The 26,038-nt window shown below is 51.1% G+C and overlaps 1 protein-coding gene across 2 annotated transcripts in view; it reads right to left on the bottom strand.

The window, feature by feature from the left end:
- HIP1 (huntingtin interacting protein 1) overlaps positions 1-26,038 on the bottom strand; it is a 130,913-nt gene that overhangs the window by 54,469 nt on the left and 50,406 nt on the right. The window lies entirely within an intron of this gene.

Below are 26,038 nucleotides of genomic sequence, written 5' to 3'. Positions count from 1 at the left end.
TGTCTGTCCTTCTTTCCTCTTCTCTGTCTTCCCCTCCTCTCTCCATTTCTGTCCTATCTAACAACGACGACATCAATAACAACAACAATAATAACTACAACAATAAAAAGACAAGTGCAACAAAAGGGAAAATAAATAAAAGTCTAAAAAAAAGAAGAGGCAAAGGCAGTGAGCCTACTTCCTCATCCACTGTGTCACATAAAACTGGGGTGCTGACACCTTTGCACCTTTGGCACAGAAACACTTCCGTGACTTGCTCAAGGTTGCATCGTTCAGCTCCAACCCTGGTCCTGTAGAGCCTCAATCCAGCCTCGACCCACAGTCAGTGGAGGGGCCCATGGGAGCAGCGACAAGGTCAAGGAGATGGAGGACAGGCCAATAAATCTTTTCTTCCTTTCCTCCCTTTTCTTTTCCTTCCTTCCTTCCTTCCTTCCTTCCTTCCTTCCTTCCTTCCTTCCTTCCTTCCTTTCTTTTATTTTTTTTGGCTTTAGAGTTATCGCTGGGGCTCAGTGCCTGCACTATGAATCCATTGCTCCTGCGGCCATTTTTAAGATTTTTTTTTGATAGGAAAGAGAACTTGAGAGCGAAGAAGATTGAGCAGGAGAAAGAGAGACACCTGCAGACCTGCTTCGTCGCTTGTGAAGCGACCCCCCTGAAGGTAGGGAGCTGGGTGCTTGAACCTGGATCCTTGTGCATTGTACTATGTGTGCTTAACTTGGTGTGCCACTGCCTGGTCCTTCCTCCCTCCCTCCCTTCCTGATTTATTCTTTTTTTCAAAAGTGAGACCAGAGCAAAGTTCAGTACACATGGGACTATAGGTTAAACCCAGCTGAACCCCAGCCAAAGGCATAACAACTCAATGAATTACTAGGAACCAATTTCTTAAAAAAAAAAAAAAAAGTGAAAATATATTACGATCCTGCAGTCCCACTGGCAGGCACTGACACAAAGGACATGAAAACACTCCTTTGAAAGGGCAGCTGCCCCCTGCCCCTCCTGGCCGCACTGTCCACAGCAGCCAAAGCATGTAGTCAGCCCAAATGCCCTGAGGCAGAAGGCCGGATAAAGATGTTAGGGGATACAGACTCAGTCGAACACTCCCAGGCCACTTCAGAAGATGAGATGGGTTCTTTGGGACAAAGTAGCTGGAAGTGGAGGTGACTATGCTCACCCTGATTGTTATTCTTGTTGCAAATTCTATTTGAGTTATTTCTGTTCCACCTAGCGAGTGAAGCTACCTGGAACAGAAATAACTCAAATAGAATTTGCAACAAGAATAACAATCAGGGTGACTTCTGGACTGAGAGGACTATGGTCCCTTTGGTGTGATGGCACGAGGACTCTGGTGGTGGTGTGGTAAACAGAGAGAGAGAAAGAGAGGAAACAGGCTCCAAAAAACTTGTAATATTGAAAACCAGTGTTAAATCAAAAACACTCTTGGAAAAACAAACAAATAAATAGCTACCAGAGGCTCTCTGGTTCCAAACTCAATCCCTAACACCAACAGGTGTGTGACTCTCTAGCTCTTGGGAAAGCGCCCCCACCCTTACCCCCTTCTCTTTCTCTCCTTCCCAGATTCGCTGAAGGAAAGAACTGGGTTCTGGGCTGCAGGTCCTCCGGAAACTTGCGGTGGGAAGCTGGGGACACAGCCTCTCACCTCCAGTTGGAGACTAGCCTCTGAGAACAGGCTGTTCCCCAGATGCCCCGGAGCCGCAGGGACCCCAGGCCAGCCGGGTCTCCTGAAAGAGTGGCATTGTACACCACTTCCTGACCCAGCCCCACTGTACCGAGTTGGTTCCGGAAAGGAAAGCTAATTATCAGCGGGCATGCAGGAAGCCTCACGCCCCACTCCCCGCCCCCTTTGTCCCCCTACTCCCTGGGGCAGTGTCTCTGGGCTACAGCCAATGAGAACCCTTGGGGCCCTAGAGCCTGTGGGCACCCAGCTGGGCACTGTCCGGTCACGCACACAGCTCTGGGCAGGGGCCCAGTTTGGGCTGCCAAGGCTGAGAGGGGGGGTGGGGGTGGGGAGGATGTGCCCAGTGGGGGAAAGCAGAGGGGAAGAAGGCATTTGCACATGGTGTCCGCCACGACTGCCCACCTCAGGCTGTGGACTAGGAACTAGGGACTCAGCACCTCCCTCAGACCGGGGAAGCTTCGAGCAGCTGTGGTCATGGTACAAGTACTGCAAGAAGCTCCAGACAGTTGTGGGTAACATGAGTGCCTATCCACATGGTCAGAGCTGTGAGTCAATGGCTGGACACTAGGGGCCCAGGAGGTGGCTCAGTGGTAGAGCCCATACCTTCCATGTGTGGAGCCCTGGGTGACAGCAGTGTGGTGGGGGGTTCTCCACTCTCAATACCATGCACAGCACCCAGGGAGCCCCATGGAGGGTGGAGCAGGGCTGTGGGGGTCTCTCCTCTCTCAGCACCATGAACAAAACCCAGGGAGCCCCATGGAGAGTGGAGCAGGGCTGTGGGGTCTCTCCTTCCTCTCTGTCTATAAATATAAAGACTAAAAGCCTGGGCAGATCTGCATCTAATACCTAACTAATCCAGCCTTCCTATCTTTATACTCAAGTTCCCTGAACTTAAAATCTTTTGTAGAACCATTATGCTGGGGCCTGGCGGTGGTGCCCCTGGTTAAGTGCATATCGTAGAACCATATTATGCTGTTTCCTTAGCCCTAGCTTTTTTTTTTTTTTTTTTTTTTTTAATTTACTAGAGCCCTGCAGCACTCAGCATTGGTTCTTGGAGGTGCTAAGGAATTGAACCTATGACACTATTTTTTTTTTAAAACCGGATCACTGCTCAGCTCTAGCTTACGGTGGTGCAGGGGATTGAACCTGGGACTTTGGAGCCTCAGGCATGAGAGTCTCTTTGCATAACCATTACGTTATGTACCCCTACCCCCCAAAAAAAGCATTTTTAATCCCTTCTGTCCTAAATGCCCCTTATGCCTGGAATGTCCTTCCTCTTGTCTTTGGCCAGTCTGGACATTCTTCTTCCGATGGGCTTCTCAAACGCCACCTGCAGCCCCTCTAATCTGAAGCATCTCTGCCCCGTGCTCCTTATCGTTGCTTGCACCACTTGGCCACTTCCTGCTGAGCCCTCAGCCATCCTCAAGGGCCCTTGCCTGTTCCTTTGCCTGCTGTCAAGTCCCTCCCTACTGGACAGTGACTTCTCAGAGGGCAGGGACATGCTCCCGGCTGTATTCCCTACCCCCCGCACTGTGCCTAATACCAGGATAGGCTGAAGAACGAAGAAGCCAGCTCCCACCCTCAGCGGTTCTTAGAAGTTTCACTGGGGGGGTCGGGCGGTAGCGCAGCGGGTTAAGCACAAGTGGCGCAAAGCGCAAGGACCGGCGGAAGGATCCCGGTTCAAGCTCCCCGGCCCCCCACAGGAAGCAGGGGAGTCGCTTCACAGGCGGTGAAGCAGGTCTGCAGGTGTCTATCTTTCTCTCCCCCTCTCTATCTTCCCCTCCTCTCTCCATTTCTCTCTGTCCTATCCAACAAGAGGACATCAAAAACAATGATAATAATAACCACAACAATGGTAAAACAACCAGGCTAACAAAAGGGGAAAAAATGGCCTCCAGGGGCGGAGGGTAGATAGCATAATGGTTACGCAAACAGACTCTCATGCCTGAGGCTCCAAAGTCCCAGGTTCAATCCCCTGCATCACCATAAGCCAGAGCTGATGTATAAAAAAAAAAAAAAAAGCCTCCAGGAGCAGTGGATAGCGGATTAGTGGTGCAGGCACCCAGCCCCGGCAATAACCCTGGAGGCAAAAAAAAAAAAAAAGAAAGAAAGAAAGAAAGAAAGAAAGAAAGAAAGAAAGAAATTTCACGGGGTGGCCAAACAGCCTGCCTGTACACCTGCTTTGTCGTGTGCATGACCCGGGTTTGAGCCTGCTTCCACCCCACCCCCTATACTAGAGGACACTGCCGTCCTACACATTTCCCCCTCTCCTTGTCTCGCTTTCTAGCTGCAAGATCCCAGAGTGATGAATAGATAATAGAGATAACAGATAATAGTGATAATAGAGAAAAAAAATGGTGGGGGCCTGACAGTGGTGTACCTGGTTAAGTGCACGTGTTATCATGTGAGCTCCACTACATTGAAGGAAACTTCAATGCTGTGATATCTTTCTTTCTCTGTTTTTTTTTCTTTCCTTCTTTCTCTAATGACAAACAAAATGTCAACTGGAGCCAGGAGATGACTCAACAGAACAGAATGTGTTGTGTGCCTTTGGCCCCCTGTCCCAAATGGAAGCACCACAGACAGCACCCAGGGAGCCCCATGGGTGGTGGAGCAGGGCTGTGTGTGTGGGGGGGTCTCTCCTCTTTCAGCACCATGGACAGCACCCAGGGAGCCTCATGGATGGTAGGCAGGAGTGTGGGGGCTCTCCTCTCTCAGCACCATAGGCAGCACCTGGGGGAGCCCCATGTATGGTTGGGCAGGGCTGTGGGTTCTCTTCTCTCTGTCTTCTTTCTTATAAAATATAAAATTAAAAAATCTGGGCCAGGGAAGCAACTCAGGAGTATTGCACATGTGTGGGGCCCTGGGTTTCGTCCCCTCACCACATTATTAGAGTGTCAATCAAGGGGCTGGGTGGTCATGCACCTGGCTGAGCACATGTTACAATGCTCAAGGACCCATGTCCAAATTCCCAGTCCCCATTTGTAGTGGAGGAAGGTTCATGAGCAGTGAACCAATACTGCAGGTGTTTTTCTTTTATTTATTTATTTATTTATTCATGAGAAAGATAGGAGGAGAGTAAGAACCAGACATCACTCTGGTACATGTGCTGCTGGGGATCGAACTCAGGACCTCATGGTTGAGAATCCAATGCTTTATCCACTGCGCCACCTCCTGGGCCACCGCAGGTGTTTTTCTTTCTCTCTTTCTATCTCCCTCTCCCCTCTCAATTTCTCTCTGTCCTAACATCCTCAAAAAGAGGGGAAAAAATTGGATGCTAGGAGCAGAGGGCTTGCCATGTAGGCACCAAGTCTGAACAATAATCTTTTCACCAGAAAATACTAATACTACTAATAATAATATCAGTCAGAGTCAGGGAGGCATCACAATGGTTCAGCAAAAGACTCTCCTGTCCTTGGTTCTGAGGTCCCAGGCTCAATCCCAGGCACCAGCATCAGCCAAAGCTGAGCAGAATTCTGGTTTAAAAGAAAAACAAGTGTCAGTCACTCTGACAATGAAGGAGGTGTGTAAAGCTGTGTGGAAGAGGGCAGCCAGGCCAGCAAAGCCCCTGGAACAGCTGGAGCAACAGCTGGAGAGTGTGAGAAGCGGAGTGTGTAGGAGGGAGGGCAGCAGGCCTAGCCACTCAGGGCAACGTGGCTCAGCCTCAGAAAGGAAGGACATCCTGACACCTGTCACAGTGTGGGTAGGTCCTGAGAATATTGTGCTCTGTGAAATAAGCCAGATGCAGAAGGCCAGGTGTTATTTGCCTGTATGTACCCATGAGGGCTGAGTGGAGAGGGAGATTTTATTAGTATATTTTTTCTTTTATTTATATATTGGATGAAGACAGCCAGAAATTGAGAGGAAGGGGGAGACAGAGAGGGAGAGAAGGGGCTGGGCAGTAGTGCATCAGGTTAAGTGCACATGGCATTAAGTTCAAGAACTGGTATAAGGATCCCAGTTCGAGCCCCCAGCTCCCCACCTGTGTGGGGGGGGTCCCTTTGCAAGCAGTGAAGCAAGTCTTCAGGTGTCTTTCTTTCCCCCTCTCTGTCTTCCCCTCCTCTCCCGATTTCTCTCTGTACTATCCAACAACAATGGCAACAACAACAATAAACAATAAGGGCAACAAAATGGAAAAGATGGCCTCCAGGAGCAGTGGATTCAAAGTGCAGGCACCGAGCCCCAGCAATAACCCTGGAGTAAAAAAAAAGAGAGAGAGACAGAGACAGAGAGACACCTGCAGACCTGCATTACCACTTGTGAAGCTTTCTCTGTGTGTGTGAAGATATTTATTTATTTGTTTGTTTATTTATTTATGAGAGGAGAAAGACAATTGGAGCATAACTCTAGCACATGCGATGCCAGGAATCGTACTCAGGACCTTATGCCCGAGAGTCTGATGATCTAGCCACTGCACCACCTCCTGGGCCACCCAAATCATTTATTTATTTATTGGATAGGGATATCTACAGAGAGATATCTACAGGAAAAGGGAAGATGGAGAGACAGAGAGACACCTGCAGCCCTGCTTTACCACTCATGAAGTTTTCCCCCTGAAGATGGGGATCAGGAACTTGAACCCGGGTCCTTGCACACTGTAATGTGTGTGCTCAACCAGGAATGCCACCACTTGGACCCTCCCGCATCATATTTTTAAAAAATATTTATTTATTCTCATTTGTTGCCTTTGTTGTTTTATTGTTGTTGTAGTTATTGTTATTGATATCGTCATTGTTGGATAGGACAGAGAGAATTGGAGAGAGGAGGGGAAAACAGAGAGGGGGAGAGAAAGATAGACACCTGCAGACCTGCTTCACTGCCTGTGAAGTGACCCCCCCCTGCAGGTGGGGAGCCAGGGGCTTGAATCGGGATCCTTACACCAGTCCTTGCGCTTTGCACCACCTGCGCTTAACCCTCTGCTCTACTGCCTGACTCCCCCTCCCACATCATTTTTTAGTGAGGAATTATGACTCTGGCTGAACACCTGGATGCACGGCAGGACCGGCACCAAGGCTGTGAGATGACACCACATCCACCCTCTTTGGACAACTCTGTGCTGGGAACCAGTGCTTGGGACTGGCTACGGAAGAAGGGCAAACACTAGAAGAAGAAGTGCTTGGGAGCAGGACAACTAGCGAGGCACAGTTGGAAAAGCTCACTCTCCAAGGAAAGGAAGCCCGTCTTCCAGCCTCTTCCCTCACCTGGCTGTGCTGTTTCCAAAGGACTTGACAGAAAAAGCAACAGTGTGGGTGCATCCATTACTGCTGGCTGCAGCTCTAGAGCGAGCGGCCAGAGCTGACGGCAAAAGGAGATGGAGCTTCCAGAAAACATGGAGACACATGACAGGGGGGTGGGGGGTGGGGAGGGATAACGACACGGACTGCAGAGAGCACAAGGAGGGCAAGACAGTCCTTTCAGCCAGGGGTGGGAGGTAGACAATAAATGCTATTCTGCTTCTAGTTTTTTGCTTTCTGCTTTTTTGTTCTATGAATGACAAAGGGCAGAGAGAAGAAAGGTTAAAGAGAGTTAGGAGACTGCCTGGGAGCTGGCACTTTCTGCTTGGCTGAGTGACACACCAGCAACTAAAAGGGTGATCAAAAAGCGGGGCAGACAGCGTCACGGTGATGCCAAAAGACTGTCAGGCCGAGCCTCGGAGGTCTCAGGTTCAATCCCTAGCACCACTACAATAGAGAGCTGAGCAGGGCTTCTGGTCTCTCCTGCTCTCTCTCCCTTTCTGCCTCTCTCTCATTAAAATAAAATAATTAAAAAGGTGAACAAAAGTGAACACACAGATCAGGGTTTGGGGAGGGACCAATCCCAGGCATAGGGCGTGCTAGTCATGAGCAGACACAGTGGTACACCTGGCTGAGTGTACATGCTACAGTGTACAAGGACCCAGGTTTGAGCCCCCAGTCCCCATCTGCAGGGGGGAAAGCTTCACGAGTGGTGAAGCAGGGCTGCAGGTGTCTTTCTGTCTCTCTCCCCCTCTGTCACCCACTCCCCTCTTCATTCTGGCCGCCTCTATCTATAAATAAAGATTAAAGAGAGAGAGAGAAGCAGAGGAACTCCACACATAACCCACAAAAGAGTCCCATGAAGAATTTGTTTATTAATAGGGGGAGGGAGGAGGAGAACCAGAGCATCACCGTGGCATATACAATGCTGAGGACCAAACTCGGGACATAAAGCTTGAGAGTCCAGTGCTCTCACTGCTGAGTCACAATGATTACATTTTAATTATTGTTATCTCTCTCTCTCTCTCTCTCTGCCTCCAGGGTTATTGCTGGGGCTCAGTGCCTGCACTACAAATCCACTGTTCCTGGAAGCTATTTTTTTCCTTTTGTTGTCCTTGTTGTTTATTGTTGTTATTATTGTTGTTGTTGTCATTGCTGTCATTTGTTGTTGGGTAGGACAGAGAGAAATTGAGAGAGGAGGGGAAGACAGAGAGTGGAAGAGAAAGACAGACACCTGTAGACCTGCTTGCTTCACTGCTTGTGAAGTGAACCCCCCTCCCCCTGCAGGGATCTTTACACCAGTCTTGGGCTTTGCACCATGTGTGCTTAACCAGCGTGCTACTGCCTGGCCCCCACATTTTAATTATTTTAAAGGTGAATTAATTAATTTATGGGGGAAGAATGAGAACATCACTCTGACACATGCAATTCCAGGGATCAAACCTGGGACCTTGTGCTTATTAAGTCCAGTGCTCCTGTCACTGCGCCACCTCCTGGGTCTCAGTTTTCAGTTTTTAAGGCAAGAAGAGGCCAAGGGGTGGCACTTGACATCTGATCAGTATGTGTGAGGCCCCATTTTTGATACCACCACTGCCCATCCTGGAGTGCTGCTCTGGCCTCTCTCAGAAAAGTCAGTAAGACAATCTCATTATCACCACCACCACCACCACCATCCCATTTCCTGTCATCACTAGGGCTTCACAGCTCCAAGCTGAGTTTTTTTTTTTTTTTTCTTTCAGAGAGAGAGAGATGGAAAGAAGGAAAAAACCACAGCACAGATGCTTCCTTCAACGCAGTGGGGTCCAGGCTCGAACTTTGGGCCGAGCACATGGCAAAACCGCACAGTCCAGGTGAGACATCTTGCAGGCCCTAATCAATCAATCTTTAAAAACATCAACCGCACTATTCCAGTCTTTAGGTCCATGATTGTTCAACAATTTGTTCGGCTTTGTATGTTAACTCTCTTTTCAGTCACCAGGTTCCGGATGCCAGCAAGATGCTGACCAGACTTCCCTGGACAGAGGACATCATCAATGTGTACTGGAGCTCTGCTTCCCCAGAGACCCACCCTACTAGGGAAAGAGAAAGGCAGACTGGGAGTATGGATCGACCAGTCAACGTCCATGTTCAGCGGGGAAGCAATTACAGAAGCCAGACCTTCCCCACCCTCTGCAACCCACAACGACCCTGGATCCATGCTCCCAGAGAGATAGAGAATGGGAAGGCTATCAGGGGAGGGGATGGGATATGGAGATTGGGTTATGGGAATTGTGCGGAATAGTACCCCTTATTCTATGGTTTTGTTAATGTCTCCTTTCTTAAATTAAAAAAAAAAAAAATCAACCAAGGCAGGGGTGGGGGTAGGCAATGGTGCATCTGGTTAAGTGCTCACATTCCAGTGTGTAAGGACCTGGGTTCAAGTCTCTGTTCCCCACCTGCAGGGGAAAAGCTTCACGAGTAGAGAAGCAGGGCTGCAGGTGTCTCTCTCCTTCTCTATCTCCTCCCACCCCAACTCACTTTCTCTCTGTCTCTATCCAACAATTAAAGACAAATCAACAAAGGGAAGGGGTCACTGAGTCTGCTGACGCCTCAGGCTGCACAGGGAGGTGCAAGGGACGGGGCGGCTGTAACTTTACCTCATGGAGAGGCTCATCCCAGGGGTGAGGTGTGTCCTCCTAGGCTCACCAGCGAGTGTAGGGGAGGCAGCACCTGGGTCTCCCCAATGCCAGGAGCAGTCAGGAGAGCAGCAGGTGAGCCTGGAACCGGATGACACAAACCACCCGGACAGACCAGTGCAGGCCAGGATCCTAGAGGAGCCGGGCACCATGGCCCAGTGCCCAGCATGATGTGGCCACTGCCATCATGGGACATTTCAGGAGCTGGTCACTTCTTGGGCTGCTCAGTGGAATGTTCCAGAATGAGGACCAGTCCTTCACCCACAGCCATGTGCTGGAAGCTCTGCAGGAGGGCACCATAAAGAAAGCAGTCCAGACAGTGTGGGCGTGATGGGGGCAGCAGCCTCTGAAGGCCACGAGACGGGAGAGAGGTGAGGAGGGGCGGCGGTGAGGTGATGCGGCACAGGCGGAGGGCGCGGGAGCCGGTCTTGTCACAGCTCCCAGCACTTGTGAGAGGAGGGGTTGAAGCCCCTTTTAAAGATCTGGCTTAGGGGCCGGGTGGTGGCCCACCTGGTTGAGTGCACATGTTACAGTGCTCAAGGACCTGGGTTCAAGCCACCAGTCCCCGCTTGCGAGGGGAAAGCTTTGCAAGTGGTGAAGGAGGGCTGCAGGTGTCTCTCTGTCTCTCTCCCTCTCTACCACCCCCCTTCACTCTCGATTTCTGGCTGTCTCTATCCGATAAATAAATGAATAAAGATAATTAAAAAAAATAAAAAATAAATGAAACAATGGTTTATCAGGGCTGGGGGAATAGCTCACTCAGTGCACTGCTTTACTATGTGCATGACCGAGCACTGAGCCCAGCCCCTACTGCATTAAAGGAAGCTCCAGTGCTGTGGTCTAACTATCTAAAAGAGAAATGAGTTGTTTTACGAGTGGGAAGATCAGAGCGCTGCTCTGGCATGCTTAATGTCAGGAATCTAACCGGGCCCAGGGGTTGCAAAAGCCTGCACCCTACCCACTGAGCTGTCTCTCTGACCATCAGAACGTTATGGGGGGGTCCCCTGATGGGAGCTTCAAGAACCCGGGTTCTGTTTTCGTTCTCTCATTCAGCTGGAAGCAACTCAGAAGTCCTTCAACTTAAAAAAAAAAAAAGAAGTCCTTCAACTTGAGGGCAGGCTGCAGTGTCATGGCAAGCTACTTGCCAAGAAAAAGGACCATGTGAGAGGCTCACATGGACACCGTGGATGAGTTTGTTTTTTTTTTCCCCTCACATCATTGCTAGTGGCCATTTTATTTCCTCTTCCTTCTTCTCTTTCTTTATTTCTGACAAGGATAGGGAGAAATAGCAAGGAAAAGAAAGAGATGGAGAGAAAGAGACAACTACAGTATGCTCCACCACTCATAAAGCACCCCGCCCGTGTATGGAGGGAAGGGCTGTGTGTGTGTGTGTGTGGGGGGGGAGTGTCTCTCTACGTTATCAGCACCACGGACAGCACCCAGGGAGCCCCATGGAGGGTGGGGCAGGGCTGTGTGTGTGGGGGGTCTCTCTAAGTTATCAGCACCAACAGCACCCAGGGAGCCCCATGGAGGGTGGGGCAGGGCTGTGTGTGTGTGGGGGTCTCTCTCCTCTCAGCACCATGGACAGCACCCAGGGAGTTCCATGGCGGGTGGGCCACAGTTGTGGGGGGGAGGGTCTCTCTCCTCTCAGCACCATGCACAGCACCCAGGGAAGCATCATGGATGGTGGAGCAGGGCTGTGGGGCAGAGCTGTGTGTGTGTGTGTGTGGGGGTCTCTCCTCTATCAGCACCATGAACAGCACCCAGGGAGCCCCATGGATGGTCGAGCAGGGTTGCAGTGTCTCTTCTGTATCCCCCCTCCTTTGCCCCTTTGCCCCAAAGATAGGTAACACAGCAGTACCATGCATATGTGAGGCTTCAGGCTCATTCTCTGCCAATGGAAAAAAAATTTTACTTAAGACTCCAGGGTTCAGGGGAAAGGAGAGGCTTGCCCACTAGCCCTCTCCCCAACCGCAAGGCCCAGCCCACCCATCCAGTTGTCCAGTTATTTCCTCCTCTTGTGGCAGAGGAAATTTAGCTCCTGCCTTCCCAGCACAAGCACAAAGCCATGGCAGTGGGTGGGTACTGCACCGTGTGCCAGTCTCCACCAGAAGTCAGGGCCAGCCCAGGCAGTGCAGCCCTCGTGTCTTCACTCCACACTCAGAGCCACAGTCACGCAAGTCTGGTGTGCTACCTCTGCTCTATGCCTGGCCCTGAAAGGCAGTTTGAAAAATACACAAGATCCCCTTCCGCACGAGGGGTTCCACATGAGACATCTTCTCTGACTCAAGCTAACAATTCTGTGACGTCAAGCTCGCCCCACTGGCCTCTCAACCATGAGGTCCCGAGTTTGATCCCTGGAATCACACGTTATAGAGGGATGCTCTGCTTCTCTCTGTCTCTCATAACTAATTAATTAATTAGTGTTGGGAAATGAGAATGCTGAGCTAAAGGGAAAACAAGAATAAAGGGGAGAATGAGAGCAAAAAAGAATCCCAGTGACAGAAAAATAAAAGGGGGGGGGGGAGGTGAAGAGCTTTCTTAGTCCAGTCAGCTTATCCATCTCAGTAACCATCAAACTTGGGGGGTATGAATTTACGGGGGGCAGACTAGGTGAGTATTACTCACTTTACGAAAAGAATCTGGCACCAGAGGCCCTTAAATAGGAGTCCCTGCTCGTGCATTTAAAATAGGACTCTGTTCACAGAAGTGTAATTTCCACCAAACCACATCTGTTACATAAGGCGTGGAGAAAATAGCTCTCCTCCCGCGTCACCTGGCCAGCCTCACCAGCGGCCCCTCAGACAGGTACCTTCTAGCTTCCAGAAGACTCCGGCCACCTGTGTCTGTGTCCTTCATGATCGTGACTCTAGGGCTCTTGGGGCTTACCCAAATCTCTCTGGGTTCTCCTAAACAGGGAGGAAGAGCCCACCTGGCGGGTATGAGGACCAGGCAGAGGCCAGGTGTCTCTGGAGCAGAGAGGACAGGGAGGGGAGGGGTCCCTCCTAAGACCATCCTTATTCAAAGCCAAACCAGGGGAGAGGGGGATGATGTCTTACCATCTCACTTCTTTTTTTTTTTTTAATATTTATTTATTTTCTCTTTTGTTGCCCTTGTTTTATTGTAGTTATTATTGTTGTTGATGATGTCATCGTTGCTGGATAGGACAGAGAGAAATGGAGAGAGGAGGGGAAGACAGAGAGGGGAGAGAAAGATAGACACCAGCAGACCTGCTTCACTGCCTGTGAAGCAACTCCCCTGCAGGTGGAGAGCTGGGGGCTTGAACCGGGATCCTTACATCCGTCCTTGCACTTTGCGCCATGTGCGCTTAACCCGCTGTGCTACCACCAACACCCACCATCTCACTTCTAATTAATTAATTAATTAATTAACTAATTAATTATTTTTTGCCTCCAGGGTTATCGCTGGGGCTCAGTACCTGCACTACGAATCCACTGCTCCTGGTGGCCATTAAAAAAAAAAACTTAAAAAAAAATCAAATAGGACAGAGAGAAATTGAGAGAGGAGGGGACGAGAGAAAAACAGACACCTGGAGACTTGCCACACCTCTGTGAAGCATCCCCCCTGCAGGTGGGGTGCAAGGGCTTGAACCTGGATCGTTGTGTGGGTCCTTGCGCTTAATACTATGAGTGCTTTACTGGGTGTGCCACTGCCTCCTCCTCATTTTTTTAAAAAGACTTTATTTATTAATTAATGAGAAAGATGGGAGGAGAGAGAGAAAGAGCTAGACATCACTCTGTTCCATGTGCTGCCAGGGATTGAACACAGGATTGAGAGTCCAACACTTTATCTACTGTGCCACCTCCCGGAACACTGTCTCACTTGTTTTTTTATCAGAATCTGAGTCAGAGATTGTACAGTGCCGGAGCTCAAGCCTGGGCATGGCTAGATACCCTACCTTGTGAGCTATCTCTATGGCCCCTCTTTCTGTCTCTCTTCCTCCTGCTTCAAATTCCAGCTCTTTCCAGAAGCCTGAGATTCCACCCTTAGCCCCAAAAGAAGCAGGGCTTTGGGCTCCTGCCCTGTCACTGTCATCTCATGGTGACCCAGGGCACCGGGTCCTGGACCAGATAGATACACCTCTGCTTTCCCCCCTCCCACTGGGCTGTGTTGAAGGAATCTTGTCCACCCCAGGAATTTGGGGTGGGGGGGTGGTGGAATCCAGACTAACATCAGTGGATCCAAACAGGCCTACAAAACAGGAGAAGGGGTGAGGTCAACCAGGCAGAGCTGCCCCACCCCACCCAAGGGAGGCGGGTACAGGCGGGTGCTGTCACTTTTCTGGGAAGCAGGAAGCAGGTCATGTGAGTGGGGGCAGGGAGAAGACACAGGTACTGACCAGGCAAGTGGGGTGCAGGGGTACAGGGGTGAGGCTACAGGCCAGCTAACTGCCCCTTGAAGAAAGAGACCGAATGACACCCTCTCCCCCAAACTCAAAGAGTGTCCCCTGGGCCTGGCTCCTCTCGCTGCCTTCCAGCTTCTGCACGGCCTGACGCCCAGCTGCCCTGGTCACCCCGGAACTTCTCCCTCTCCGCCTCCTCCGAGGTCTTGCAGGAAGGAGAGGACACTGCGGAGGAAGGCCAGGTGGCTCCTTCGTGAGCACAGTGGAGGGCGGCAGGAGAGGGCTGGAGTCTGGGGGGCGGGGAGGAAGTTGAAGGGCCAAGTGGTCAGTTCCTCTCATAGCCCTCCCTTCTCTCCTCCCCTCCGTCTCTCTCTCTTTTTAATAATTTTTTATTGTCTTTAATTTTTTTTAAAATATTTTTCTTTGGGAGTCGGGTGGTGACACAACGGGTTAAGCGCATTTGGCGCAAAGCACAAGGACCAGCGGAAGGATCCCAGTTCGAGTCCCCCCCCCCCAAGGGGAGTCACTTCATGGGCGGTGAAGCGGGTCTGCAGGTGTCTGTCTTTCTCTCCCCCTCTGTCTTCCCCTCCTCTCTCCATTTCTCTCTGTCCTATCTATCAGCGACATCAATAACAACAATAACTACAACAACAATGAAAAAAATACAATGGCAACAAAAGGGAAAATAAATAAAATATAAATTTTTAAAAAATATATCTTTCTTTATTTATTGAAGAGACAGCCAGAAATCGAGGGGAGAGGGTGATAGGGAGAGAGACAGAGAGACACCTGTAACCCTGATTCACCACTTGCAAAGCTTTCCCTCCTGCAGGTGGCGAGAGGGGGATCAAACCTGGGTCCTTGTGCACTGTAACATGTACCCTCAACCAGGTATGCCACCACCGGCCCCTTTTTATTATCTTTATTTATTGGATAGAGATTTATTGGATAGGGATGCATTGGATCGACCTTCTCGTGGTGCATCCCGTGAGTACCCATTCATTGGGGAAACTGACGATCCTTCCTAGCCGACTGAATCCACATGGATCCCAGTCACTTTCAAAGCCAGCAACAAGCAGCTCCTGACAGCTTTCAACCTGACCTGTTGACTGCCTACGGAAGAAGGGCAAACGCTAGAAGAAGAAGAATTGGATAGAGACAGCCAGAAATGGAGAGGAAATGGGGTGCTCCACCACCCGGCCTCTTTTCTCTCCCCCGACCATTTCTCTCATTCTGGGGTCTACACCCCCATCTAGCAACACAGTGACCAAGCAGTCTCCACACCCCAAAGCTCTGACACGAAGCCCAGGTTCCTGTACACACAGCATTCCACTGAACCTCCAGAGCAACGCTGGGCTGCTGGCTCCAGTGGCCAGGTCGGGGAGAGGGTGTCACAGGCTCAGTTTGTCCGGGACACCTGTCCTGCCCAATGACCGCTGAGGACGTGGTGGTGGGGGCTGAGTTCAGCCTTCCTGGCCTGGAAATGAGCATCCAGGCTCCAGGAACCCAAGTCTCATTAGCACTAAACAACAGCAGGGGGAAGCCAGACCCCTCGGGAGGCTGGCAGGTGGGAGCCCCAAGGGGGCCCTCCCGGGCGTGAGCACAGATGGGGAGGATTCGCTGGAGGAGGGCTAGCTCCGGAAGTGGATTTCCTCACCAGCCACAAACTCTGATGCCACTTCCTCAGGCAGGAACTCTCACTTCTGTTTCTCAAAGGGTGGACATCCGCCCATCCCTTGGCGGGAAAGAGAAGGGCCACAGAGTTCAGGAGAAGTGAGGGGATAGGCAGGAGGGTTACCCAAGAGGCCCCAGGCAGGGTGTCCAGACCTGATCCCTCACAAATGACCTGGCTTCTCCCCAAAGCCCCGCTCCAGGCCCGGGGAGACAGCTCAGCAATGGTGCACCGGGCTTGCGGGCTGGAGGCCTCAGAGGTCCCAGGTTCGATCCCTGCCACCACCCTAGGCCAGAGCTGAGCAGTGTCCCAGTCTGTCTCACTCCTGAAATCAAATAAATCGCTTTTCAAAATTAAAAACTAAACAAAGCACAGCGCCCGCCCATGCCAGACCGACACCCACAGGCTCACAGCTATTCAAGGTGAAACTGCCCCAAACCCCAAGTGCGCTCGCCCAGCTTAGCGATTCTCAAACAATTCTCTTCTTTTGCCACCAGGGTTATCCAGAGAGCTTGGTGCCTACATGACTCTACTGCTCCAGGCAGCCAATTTTTCCTTTCCTCTAAATAGAGGGTGAAGGGGGGGGGCACCATTCTATTGCTCAGGAAGCTTCCCTCCTGCAGCTGCTCCCATGTGGTATCCAGGGGCTTGAACCTGGGTCCCTGTACATGGCAATGTGTGTGCTCAGTAGGGTGACCCTCCAGCCCAATTCTTATCCATGCAGCCATTTCAGTACTTTCCAGTCCTCTTACCTTCATCTCTCACCACCTTTCAACCCCATGTGCTATCCAATGCATTCAGTGACACTTAGTACTGCTTGCAAGCGCGGGGGGAGGGGGGAGTCAGTTCAGATCCCCAAGGCTAAGAACAGTACTTGGTCTAAGGAAGGCACTTAAAAAGAGTTTTCTGGATGGATGGATGGATGGATGGATGGATGAAATGTCCCTTTCCCCTGTCCTGTTACTATGCCACTTGAAATAATTACTCCTACCTCTGAGTTTCTTCCCAGTACACAGCACAGCTGGCTCCACTGGACCTCACTTTACAGATGTGATTCTTCTGGTTTTTTTTAAAGGTGGCACCAGGGAATGAACAGAGGGTCTCAAGTCAGTGTGACAGCCCCACATTTTAATTTTAATACACATTTAAGTGTGTGTATGTGAGAGAGAGACAGAGAGACAGAGATAGAGGAGTGAGAGACACCAAAGAACAAAGCACTGGTCTGTTACCCAAAGAGCTCCTTTTGGGGCTGGGGCCCAAATCCAGGGTCCCATGAATAAGGAGGTATGTGTGTTACCTATGAGCTATCTCTCGGGGGCCCCGCCATTGCACCCTCTTAGTTATCAGATATATTTTATCATTACTGTTGTTGTTGCTATTAGATGAAGACAGAGAAATTGAGGGGGGAGATAGAGAGGGAGAGATGAGAGAGACACCTTCAGCCCTGCTTTACCACTTGTGAAGTGGGGACCAGGGGCTTGAACCTAGGACCTTGTGCACTGTAATGTGAGTGCTTAACCAGGTATTCACTTCACTGGTGAGTCTGGAGCTGACACCCGCTTTCTCTGAGGAGTGCCCAAATCATGCCTACTCTTGGGATGATCAGTCTCTCTCCTATTCCCACTGCTATTTGCTGGCGCATAGGACAGGAAGGACCCTGGCTGGGACTCCAGGTGATACTGTCGCAAACAGCTCCGTGTGGCACCCAGGCTGCTGAGAGGAACCCGCCTGAGGAGCTGAGATGCTTGAGGTCTCGGGAAACAAGGCTGAATTGAGAGCTCCGAGAGGGGCCATGAAGAAAAGCTGACAGAACATTCATTTAAAAAAGATGTAATAATAATGATGATAATAATAATAATAATAATAACCTTCTCTTCTGAAGTCTGCACCTGTGGGCCTAGCAGCATGGCACAGTCGGAAGTTAAAGTAGAGTCACCTGTAACATTTTTAGCTCGGTCCCTCACACCTCATGCCCCCCCCAACACTCCTCACTCCTGTAGTCCTGCTCCCAATATCCCAACTGGGCCGGGCTCTGTTCCCACATCACTGTCCACCCACCCAGCTCTTGTTCTACGGTGTGTGTGTGTCCATCAGCAGAATCACCCTGTCCCTTCTTCAAAATATGGCGGAAGGGGACCGCGTGGTAGCGCAGTGAGTTAAGTACACGTGGCTCGTGGTTCGAAGTGCAAGGACCGGCATAAAGATCCCGGTTCAAGCCTCCGGCTCCCCACCTGTGGGGGGGGGAGCTTCACGGGGTGAAGCAGGTCTGCAGGTGTCTGTCTTTCTCTCCCCATCTCTACCTTCCCCTCCTCTCTCCATTTCTCTCTGTCCTATCCAACAACGGCAACAGCTATAACAACAACAATAATAGCCTCCAGGAACAGTGGATTCATAGTGCAGGCACCCAGCCCCAGCAATAACCCTGGAGGCAAAAAAAAAAAAAAAAATATATATATATATATATATATATATATATATATATATATATATATATATATCTGACTTCCTCCTTCAGGAAGCACTAAGGCATAAATTGTGGCTCGGAAGGTGGCACAGTGGATAAAACCTTGGATTCTCAAGCAAGAGGTTCTGAGTTCAAACCTTAGTGTTACATGTGCCTGAGCAAAGCTCTGGTTCTCTCTCTCTCTCTCTCTGCTTCTCTGTCGTAAATAAATATATAATGAAAACAAAGAGAGACTCCAAAGACTTGCTTACTTCATGACCATGAAACACCAGACCCTGGTTCCTGTTTAGGCAGTGCCGGGGATCAAACCCAGGGCCTCGTGCATGCAAGTTCTGCACTCTGCCTGCTAAGCCACACTGCCTCAGCTGCAGAGACACTTGGATCATCTGTCCTGGGGACTTCACAGAGTCCCTTGCAAGGCCCCAAATGGTTTATCTGCATGATTAAAGACATGTCCATGTCTTCCCCCGGTCCTGAGATTTTGCTGGTTCTGAGGGTCCTTACTTGGCTTAGCCCCTGGGGAGACTCCTTCTCCAGCTATGGGGGTTACGGGGAGGGGGTGGTCTCACGTGCCTGACTGACAGCTATGCCCAGCCCCCCCCCCCAGCTCCATCTCTGTAGGTGAGTGCATGCACTGCAGTCAGCTTACACTCCCCAGCCTGAGCTCACCCTGCAGACTGGGGGGTGGGGGCAGTGAATCTGAAAGAAGGAATCTTCTACCTCTTCACCTGCTGTTTCTGGGTTTCCTTTGCCACGGAGATGAATGGACCAAATGATGGATGGTTACAGCCCAGGCTTGCCAGGCGTGGCCCACGTGCCAGGAGCCCTCCCTCCCAGGATTCCTCTCCGAGCCCAGCCTGCCCATGCCTCATTCCAAAGAGCAGAAGGCCAGTGCTCAGGGAGGGGAGACGGCTCAGCATACAGGGAAGCCCAGGAGGGGTACTGAAGATTAGCCTTTGGCTGTGCCCTCCCCCCCAACCCCTCAGGGCTTCTAGACAAAGATGTTTCCAGATCCTTTGTGAGGAGGATGACAATTTGGTCTGTCCTAACTCACAGGAATCAGCTCCACATGACTTTATGGGGACACTTCATAGGGGAGCTTCACGGGGACATCTTGGAGCTAGAGGGGACATAGGGGGACTTGCTTCATCTTCCTCTACTTAAAAGCCCACTGTGTGGTGTGCCTGGTTAAGTGCACATATCACAAAGCACAAGGACCCAGGTTTGAGCTCCTGCTCCCCACCTACAGAGGGTACATTTCATGAGCGGTGAAGCAGGGCTGCCGGGGTCTATCTTTCTCTCTCCCTGTCTCCCCATTCTTGATTTCTCTCTGTCCTGCTAAATAAAAATAGAAAGGGGGGGGGGTGAAAATGGCCACTGGGAGCACTGGATTTGTCATACAGGCACCAAGCCCCAGCAATAACCCTGAAGGCAACAAACAAGCAAACAAACGAACACTGGCTTCAGAGGTTCGCAAGTGGAGCAGCCAGTAGAGCAGACATTACCAGGTGCAAGGATCCAGATTCAAGTCCCTGGTCCCCAACTGCAGGGGGTAAGCTTCACAAGCAGTGAATTGGTGCTGTAGGTCTCTCTCTCTCTCTTTTTCTGTTCTCACCTTCTATAAAAAAAATGGGGGGAGTTGGGCAGTAGCACAGCGGGTTAAGCGTAGGTGGTGCAAAGCGCAAGGACCGGTGTAAGAATCCCAGTTCGAGCCCCGGCTCCTTCACGGGCAGTGAAGCAGGTCTGCGGGTATCTATCTCTCCTCTTCTCTGTCTCCCCTCCTTTCTCCATTTCTCTGTCCTAACCAACAATGACGACATCAATAACAATAATAACAACAACAATAAAACAAGGGCAACAAAAGGGAGTAAATAAATAAATAAATGAAAATGGGGGGCCAGGTGGTAACGCATCGGGTTAAGCACACATAGTACAAAATGCAAGGACCGGCTCTAGGATCCTGGTTGGGCTCCCCACCTGTGGGAAAGGGGTTGCGTTACAAGTCGTGAAGCAGGTCTGCAAGTGTCCCTCTGTCTCTCTCCCTCTCTATCTCCCACCCCCCCCCCCCAGTTTCTCTCTGTTCTATCCAACAACAACAACAAAATGGAAAAGATGGCCACCAAGAGCAGTAGATCCATGGTGCAGGCACCAAGCCCCAGTGATAAACTTGGAGGCAAAAAAAAAAAAAAAAAGGCACCCAGGAGTGAAGGCATCATGCAGGTACTGAGCCCCAGTGACATCCCTGATGGAAAATACATGAATAAATACATCAAATTAATATTTAAAAACTTAATAAAGAAGTCACCCAGCAGTCCAGGAGGTGGTATGGTGGTTAAAGCACAAGGCCGTGCAATTACGAGGTTCTATCCCAGCATGGGATGGAGTGACTGAGCCTGGACACTCAGCAGGAGGACGATGTGGCCTGAGTGTCACCTTGGATTGACTTGTGTCTGTTCTAGAACCTGGGCTCTCTTAGAGCCAGGCGGTGATGCACCTGGTTAAGTGCACACATTACAATGCACAAGGACCAGGGTTCGAGTCCCTGGTCCCCACCTGCAGGGGGGAAAGCTTCACAAGTGGTGAAGCAGGGCTGCAGGTGTCTCTCTGTCTCTTTTCCTCTCTATCTCCCTTCCCCCTCTCAATTTCTCTCTGCCTCTCTCCAATAATAAATAAATAAATAATATATTTTAAAAAATAGAATGTGGTCTCTGAATCTTCTCCCTGGCCCTTCAGTTGTCTGGTCAGCAATGGGTGTATGTCATCAAGACAACTGGGTCCCCAGCTGGGAGGGGCTCAGGCCCCCACTTTCCCCAGCTCTCACTTTTCTTTTAACTTTTTTATCATCTTTATTTATTGGATAGAGATAGTCAGAGATTGAGAGGGTAGGGGAGATAGAGAGAGAAAGAGACAGAGAGACACCTGTAACACTGCTTCACCACTTACAAAGCTTTCCCCCTACAGGTGGAGACTGGGGACTCGAACCTGGGTCCTTGTGCACTGTTCACTTAATCAGGTATGCCAACACACACCCCCACACACACACACCAGCTCTGACTTCTCTAATATAGATTTTACAGTCTTTTGGAACTTGGAGCTGCTGGGGCTTCAAATATGAAAGTGGATGCTATAACTGGCGTGTGCTATCTCTCCTACACTTGAAAAATGCTTAAAGGGGCCAGGGAGACAGCACAGTGGTCATGCAAAGACTCTCCTGCCTGAGGCTCCAATGTCCCAGGTTTAATCCTCAGCATCACCATCAGCCAGAGCTAAGCAGGACTCAGATTAAAAAACAAAACAAAACTTTAGATAAGGAGATAAGAAAGAAATAGAAAGGGAGAGACAAAACAGAAACCCTTTGTTATCCTTGGAGCTTCCTCTTGCCCTGGGGCTCCCATGAGGTGTGAAGGGTATACAAGGTAAGCTACAGCTTCTCCCTTCCTTCCTTCCTTCTGTCCTTTTCGTCACCAGGGTTACTGCTGAGGCTTGGTGTTTGCCGAACGAATCCACCACTTCCGGTGGCCATTTTTTTCTCCCTCTGCCGCCCACCCCTATTGGATACAGACAGAGAAATTGAGAGGAGAGGGAGAGAGAGACACCTGCAGCCCTGCTTCACCACTCATGAAGCTTCCCTCCTGCAGGTGGGACCTGAGGGCTTGAACGCAGGTCCTTGGGCATGGTAATATGTGCATTCAACTGGGTGAACTACTGCCCAGCCCCTAAGGTGCTAGTTCCACCGGGTAAGTGGTCTCTTAGCCCCTGGGGCTCCAGTTTTTTTTACCCATAAAGCCAGTGGAGATAAAAAACCACATCTCAGCTGCACAGCATATAAGCATAGTATAATGTACTATATTACAGCGATGCCAAATATAAAGAATCAAATATGGTCAACAACTTCTGCCCTGCCTCTCTCTCACTTTCTCTCTCTTTGTATTATCTTTATTTATTTGATAGAGACAACCAGAAATTGAGAGGGAAGAGAGAGATAGAGAGGGACAGAGACAAAGAAACACCTGCAGCCCTGCTTCACCACTCATGAAGCTTCCCCCCTGCAGGTGGGGCCTAGGGGCTTGAACTTGGGTCCTTGCACATTGTAACATGTGAGCTCAACCAGGTGCGCCACCACCCGGCCCTTGCCCTGCCTCTCGTGCAGTTGTGAGCAGAAATCCTTCTTTGGACCACACGTTCTTTTCTGACCCTGCTCCCCAAGTCATCACCGGGAGATGCCCCGAGCGCAGTGATGCACACACTCCAAAGACATCTGAGGTTATCAAAAAACCCATCAGCTCTGGAGCCGGCGAGCCCACTGCCTCCCCTGCATTTGCGTCTCAGTTCAAGCAGATAACTGGCCCCCTGTCCCAGAACGGGTGCCCCAAGACACCCACTACCAGTCTCCTCTGCTCAGCTCTTGGGGAGCACCAGGGACAGAAAGGAGGGGGAGGCAGAGGATTCAGAGCTGTCTCTCTCTAGGATCAGGGATACGTGGAGAACCCCCTGTCAGCATAGCAGGCCTCAGCTGTGCTGGATCCCTTGCTTTAAAATCGGGCTGGGATCAATGGGCATGGAAGCATGAAGTCTTGAGTTCGACTCCCGGCATCACAGATACCAGAGTGATGCTGTACTTTTCATTCTCTCTTTCATATTATGAATAAGCACATCTTTTTATTTTCCCTTTTGTTGCCCTTGTTGTTTTATCATTGTTGTGGTTATTATTGTTGTTGTTATTGATGTCATTGTTGGATAAGACAGAGAAATTGAGAGAGGAGGGGAAGTCAGAGGGGGAGAGAAAGACAGACACCTGCAGACCTGCTTTACCACTTGTGAAGTGACCACCTCTGCAGGTGGGGAGCCGGGGGCTCGAACCAGGATCCTTCCATTGGTCCTTGTGTTTGGCGCCATGTGTGCTTAATCCACTGCATACTGCCCAACTCCCGAATAAATACATCTTAAGGAAAGAAAATCAGTGCTATCCAGCCATCGCCAACATGTTCAAGGTAAGTATAACTGTTTTCTCTCTCTCTCCACCACCCTCAGCCAGGTGGGGAGGACCCTGAGGCCGCTGTGGGCTCTGCCCATGAGGAGTCTGGGATGCTGGGTTCCAGGTTGCCTGGGTTGGAGCCAAACCTAGTCTCTCTGGAGACTTCAGGGCAGAGACTAGAAAGTCCAGAACAGAAGGCACTTGGGGGCCTCTGCAGGAACGGGGCACAGGGCCAACTCCCCGGGGTGGGAGAGCCACTCCCAGCACACAGAGCTGGGTCTGTGTTCCTGCAAAGAGCCGGAGCCATTGTTCCTGGGCCGGCCACTCGGTGCTCAATGATTAATGAGAAATCCAATATCACTTTTGTTTGGACCCAGCGGGCAGAGGTATTAGCGCACAGCACAGGCCTCTCCTGCACCCGCCCGGGGTTCCTGGGGCTCCTCCACACCCACAGGCTGTGGAGCACACCTTGGGGCATTCCAGGTCTTCCTGGCCGGCCCAAGCAGCCCTCTGATCTCAGACCTCCAGCCCAGCCAAGTGTCATCAACCTCACCCAGTGGGCACAGTCTCTCCCTCTTCTGCATCTCTCAACTCCGCCAGTTCTGGGGAGCAGGCCCGGCCCCTTCTGATCCCTGTCTGCTGGGGCGCCCTGAATGTCTCTGCACCCTTCACCTATATGACAGAGGGGACAGGGTGGCCACTGGTCCCACCGGAGCACTTCACACAGCACCTGGTTACAGAAGGAGGAAGCCCAGGCCGCTGAGAGGATGAGGGGGTGATGCAGGGAGGTGGCATCGGAGACTGGGAGAGCACCGTCACTGAACCCCGGAAGCTGGCATGCTGGGAAGCGAGCTTAGGGAGCATCTGGTCTAGAACTTCAGCCCCTCAACCCCTAGCCCAGGCAGACTGGCCTTGCTGGGACACCCCTAGGAAAAGGCCCAGCCAGAGTCCCCTCTTCTTCTTCTTTTTTTTTTGCCTGCAGGGTTATCGTTGGGGCTGGGTGCCTGCACTACCAATCTGCAGCTCCTGGAGGCCATTTTCCCCATTTTTTGTTGCCCTTGTTGTTGTTATTGTTGCCACTGCTGTTGTTGGACAGGACAGAGAAAAATCCAGAGAGGAGGGGAAGATACAGAGGGGGAGAGAAAGAGACACCTGCAGACCTGCTTCACTGCCTGTGAAGCGACCTCCCTGCAGGTGGGGAGCTGGAGTCTCTAGCCGGATCCTTACACTGATTCCTTTCACTGGTCCTTGCGACTGGTGTGCCATGTGCGCTTAACCCTCTGCGCTACAGCCTGCCCTCCCAGACTCCCCTCTTCTATCTCTGTGCCCCCCACAGCTGCAGAGGACTGGGGGGTGTCCAATCACAGCCCAAAAGAAAACCAACTTTCACTGCCCTCCCATGAAGAGGGGTACCAGTGATGTCCCCCTGTTGGGAACGTGTGTAGGCCTGATAGAGCTTAGGGAGAACCACCCCCGTCCCTGGATGAAGGTCTGAGAAGATAACCTCTTGTAAGTCTCTCTCAACCGAGGTGAGCATAAGGGGAGAAACTCAGACTTGGTTCTTTCCTTCTTGACTCTCAGGCCCACAGATACCCCAGTACTTCCCTCCATTAACCACAGGCCACATGGCCGCAGATTCACTCATTCAAAGTCACCTTCTGATCACAGAAGAACACACTTTATCACACACTTCATCACACACCTCAGACCCCAGATAAGAGAAATTCCAAACTATATGGCTTTTGATATTCATCTTCTCTCTGTCTTACCCTACGGGTTTAACCCCTATGCTTCTCTCAGATACCTTTGGATAATTAAGTTGCTTGTGTCATGGAGAATAACTGTCTTGTATCTCATCAATTCCTGTCATACCAGCCCCCTACCTTAGGGGCATGCTGACTGTTAAGAAACCTGTAATTTCTGTCATATTTCAACAATAATTACCTCCATTGCTTTTCTATTTAACTCATGTCAATTTTGCTAATAAACGGACTGTAGGATTCTGAGATTCTAGAACTCAGATTCTAGGCACGCTAAGAGTCCCCTGGTGTCTTTTACTTCGTGTCACCCCTGTCGTGAGCAAGAAAGAACCAGCCCATTACCTTTCCCCTGGAGGCCACCCTGACAGAGGAGAGACACCCTGAAACCCACCCACAAGAACGCAGGACTGTCATACTCACTCAGCTCCTGCTCCCCTTCCCAAAGCCCACAGCCTCAGAACTTGCTGCCTTTCTTTCCCCTCAAAGACCACAAAAGACAAACCAAACCCATCTTAAACATCATCACCCCAAATTCCACTGCCTCCTCACCCCTGTGATGGAGCAGGCCCAGGCCCCCAGCAACTACAGGCTCACATCCCCCCACACAAGCCCTGGGGTCCTCAGGAGGCTGGGGGGGGTACCTCTCCACATCTCCACACAAACCCTGAATGGTGATGCAGCCGGGTCCTGCGCCCTCAGATCCTCACATAGGTGTCAACTGGGGTGCCTGAAACCACCTGCTCCCCCATTCACTTCTAGTTGTGCTTCTGGGGGTGAGGTCACCCCATGTCCACTCCCACTCCAAGGAGTCGGGCTGTTCTCCAGACCAAGGTAGCTGGGGGGAGCCCACCTCCCCACCCCCTGCAGCCAGGATTCCCTTCCGGCTCCCCCTCCAGAAGGCTCAAGCCCTAACTCCTCCCACTACCCTGTCGGCCACCACCACCTGTGCCCCCCTCCAAGCACCTCTCAGAAACGGGGTACAAGTCATGTGAGGTGGGCGCTCGGGAGCAGGAATGGGGGCAGGACGGACGCGCCCCCTCCCCACGGTCCAGGCCGGCTTCCTGGGTTGGGTGGTGGAGTCCCGGGTCCGGCGGCGGCACCGCGGGACCCCCGTCACCCAGAAGCAGGCTGGGCTGCCGTTCTGCTGGGGGAAGGGGTCGGAGCCAAAGGTTGAACCCACAACCTGGAAACTTTGAGGG

Source organism: Erinaceus europaeus, chromosome 15, assembly GCF_950295315.1.
Source record: "Erinaceus europaeus chromosome 15, mEriEur2.1, whole genome shotgun sequence".
Classification (NCBI taxonomy): Eukaryota; Metazoa; Chordata; class Mammalia; order Eulipotyphla; family Erinaceidae; genus Erinaceus; species Erinaceus europaeus.
Note: the sequence above shows the minus strand (reverse complement) of the source record. Positions and strands in the feature narration are given on the sequence as shown.